Source organism: Mesoplodon mirus (genome assembly GCF_964341445.2).
Source record: "Mesoplodon mirus genome assembly, chromosome: 6".
Taxonomy (NCBI): Eukaryota; Metazoa; Chordata; class Mammalia; order Artiodactyla; family Ziphiidae; genus Mesoplodon; species Mesoplodon mirus.
In genome coordinates, this window is record NC_138982.1 from 38,496,058 (window position 1) to 38,499,142 (window position 3,085).

General features: G+C 37.6%; 1 pseudogene across 1 annotated transcript; it reads left to right on the plus strand.

The window, feature by feature from the left end:
- Nucleotides 1-570: 570 nt before the first annotated feature.
- Nucleotides 571-1,460, plus strand: LOC309806783 (stAR-related lipid transfer protein 6-like; annotated as a pseudogene). The gene has a single exon. The product of its transcript is annotated as an stAR-related lipid transfer protein 6-like (transcript).
- Nucleotides 1,461-3,085: the final 1,625 nt, after the last annotated feature.

Consider the following 3,085-nt stretch of genomic DNA (forward strand, 5'->3'; position numbering starts at 1 on the left):
AAAGTAGGTTGACTTTTTGTTGGTTTTAGTCTTTTTAAAATTCTTTATAGGGATTATTTCCACTGCCCCCTCTCTCCAAACTTATCCCACTGCCTGAATAGTTTTCTTGTTACTTTCACAGGCCATCCTGTATTTAATCAGGCATTAAATAGTCAATTGGGATAGTGCTCTTACACTCTTTGCTCTGCAGCAGACTTCATTAAAGGACTGAGTTTATCTCCAGGGCTTTAATCTGTATTATATAGACGTATTTTTAATTGTCTTCAACAGATAAAATGTTCCCCTGCATAGATTCTAAGAATGATTTTATAGAAAATCTGGTAAATTTAATACTGTTCCATTTGTATAGCAACACGTAAATCATTTAAAAATTTATTTCATTTAATTCTCTTAGTGCTTTTCTATCCTTATAGACACAGATGGATATTATTATTTTCATTTGACACATGTTGAAACTAAGGCCCAGAAAGTGATTGTCTAAAGTACCAAAGTTCCTTAATGACAGTGAGGGGACTAGACTCTTGTTACCCACCTCTTTTCTTTTTACTGAATTATACTACATCACTTATATGTCTATTCAAGTTAATTACCCCTTTTAATAAGATACTATCAAGAAAAGTATTTTAGGGGCTTCCCTGGTGGTGCAGTGGTTGAGAGTCTGCCTGCTGATGCAGGGGACACGGGTTCGTGCCCTGGTCTGGGAGGATCCCACATGCCATGGAGTGGCTGGGCCCATGAGCCATGGACGCTGAGCCTGAGCATCCGGAGCCTGTGCTCCGTGACGGGAGAGGCCACAACAGTGAGATGCCTGTGTACCGTAAAAAAAAAAAAAAAGAAAAAAAAAGAAACATCAGGCTGGAAAGTGGTTAAGACTTCACTGACTTATTTGTGGATTTTTATTACCCTTTGAGAAAAAGATAACTGTTTCCAGCAAGGCTTCTAAAAAGTTCCATTGAAATCTATATCGTGTTGAAGGAATAGTTACGGAATAAACATCTAAACTATCTGATTTCCTCTACAAACCTGAAAACAGAATTACATGGGACAAATCATTGAAAAGTGTACAACATGGTACAAAAAATTGATTCGGACACATTCATGTGTCATACCATTACACAAAGTTTTGCCATGGGCTCAATATTCCCCCGAGACTTTATCGACTTAGTGTATTTGAAGCACTACAAAGGGAATATGGATATTATCAGTTCTACTAGTGTGGATTTTCCAGCATATCCTCCATCTTCAAATTATATTCATGGTTGTAACCATCCTTGTGGCTATATGTGTTCACCTCTGCCAGAGAAACCAGCGTATTCCAAACTAGTGATGTTTGTCTGGAAAGAAATGAGAGGAAAATTGGCCCCATCAATGATTTGGTGGTAGATATTAGCTGCAATCAGTGACAATGACAATGCCTCAGAAACCAGAGGAACCAGCAGATGGTCCAAGGAAACCATGTGGATCTGCTGATTCTCCTGCCTTCCTCCATATCAAGATGTCACATAATCCCCTTTTCTCCACTCACACAAGCACCTCAAACTCCCAATCTTTTTTTTTTTTTTTTTTGGGTTAGACATATTCTTTTTTTTTAAACTGAGGTATAGCTGATTTGCAATATTATGTAAGTTTTAGGTATACAGTCTAGTGATTCACAAGCAGATAATCTTAGAGAAACAGAAGCAAGGGAAAGGCAGGTAGTGTATTTTGCCTTAAAGTAGAACATTATCTCTAGGAACTGTTTAAATCATTGCATCCGATTAGATTTTTTTTTTTAATTTTGAAATTATCTCAAACTTACAGAAGAGTTGCAAGTATCATACAAAAACTTTTCCCGCTCTGAACTATTTGAGAATATGTTGCTGACGTCAGACTTTTTTAACCTCCCCACCAATATTTCCAAAAAACAAGAAAATTCTTCCCCATGAACATAGCACAACCATTAAAATTAGGAAATTCACATTGATAAATTGCCATTTCCTCCTCAGGCTCCATTCAAATTTCACCAATTGTCACAATAATGTCCTTTATCCTTTATAGAAAAAGGATACAGTTCGGAATCACACAATGCATGTCTCTTTAATTATTTCTATTTGAAACACTTTCGTGGCCTTGAAGTTTTGAAGATTACTGCTTAGTTATTTGGTAGAATATCCCTCAATTTATGTTTCCTGATGTTTCCTCATAACTAGATCTAGGTTATTCATCTCTGGCAGGAATATCACAGGAGTGATGCTGTGTTCTCATCGCGTATGATCTTCAATTTGCTCCATTACTGTTGATGTGCACTTTGATCACTCAGTTAGAGTCTGCCAGACTTATCCACTGTAAAGCTGATCTTTTCCCCTTTGTAATTAACAGGCATTTCAAGGTACCTTGAAATTATGTAAATATCCTCTTCTTCCTCACATTTTCAGTTTATTCATTTATTGACTCATAGTCAACGTGTATATAATGTGGCTTATAATCTTTTACTATCATTGATTATTTTGATGCTCTGTGTCCTTCTGATGTGTCCACATCATTCTTTGAGCACTTCCTTAGCATTCTAGCACAACCAGATGTTATAAGTTCTAACACCTACCCTACTGGGACCCACCAATTTTTATTCAGGATCGAAATGGTCAGGAGAGGAAGAGAAGGAAAGGACAAGCTGCCAAGTTCCAAGTTCAAGCAGACAAGCTAATTTCTATCCTCATTAGCTCCCTATTCAACATGTGGGATTTAAAAGGAGACAAAATCAGCAGCTTACCCTCTGCTAATGTGAATGGGAGTGTGAAGAAATTTAAAACCTTGCTACCTGTATCTTATAAGGGAGACCTGTGTTCACAGCTCCCTGAGACTGTCCGTTCTTGGTTGGTTACTTACGTTACACCTTTTGGTCCCTCTTCTGTAGTGTTTAGCAACAGATCTTTGAAGCAGAGCAGTAACGTGAACCTGTTTTACGATCTTCAGTAATGGAAGAACTGGTGACATGGTAATACTTTTCTAATGTCACTTGGAGAGATGGTCACAAAAAGGAAGGTAGAACGGAGGAGTCACCAAAAAGGTAAACAAGCCCCAAACTCTGAAATTTGTTTAGGGAAGA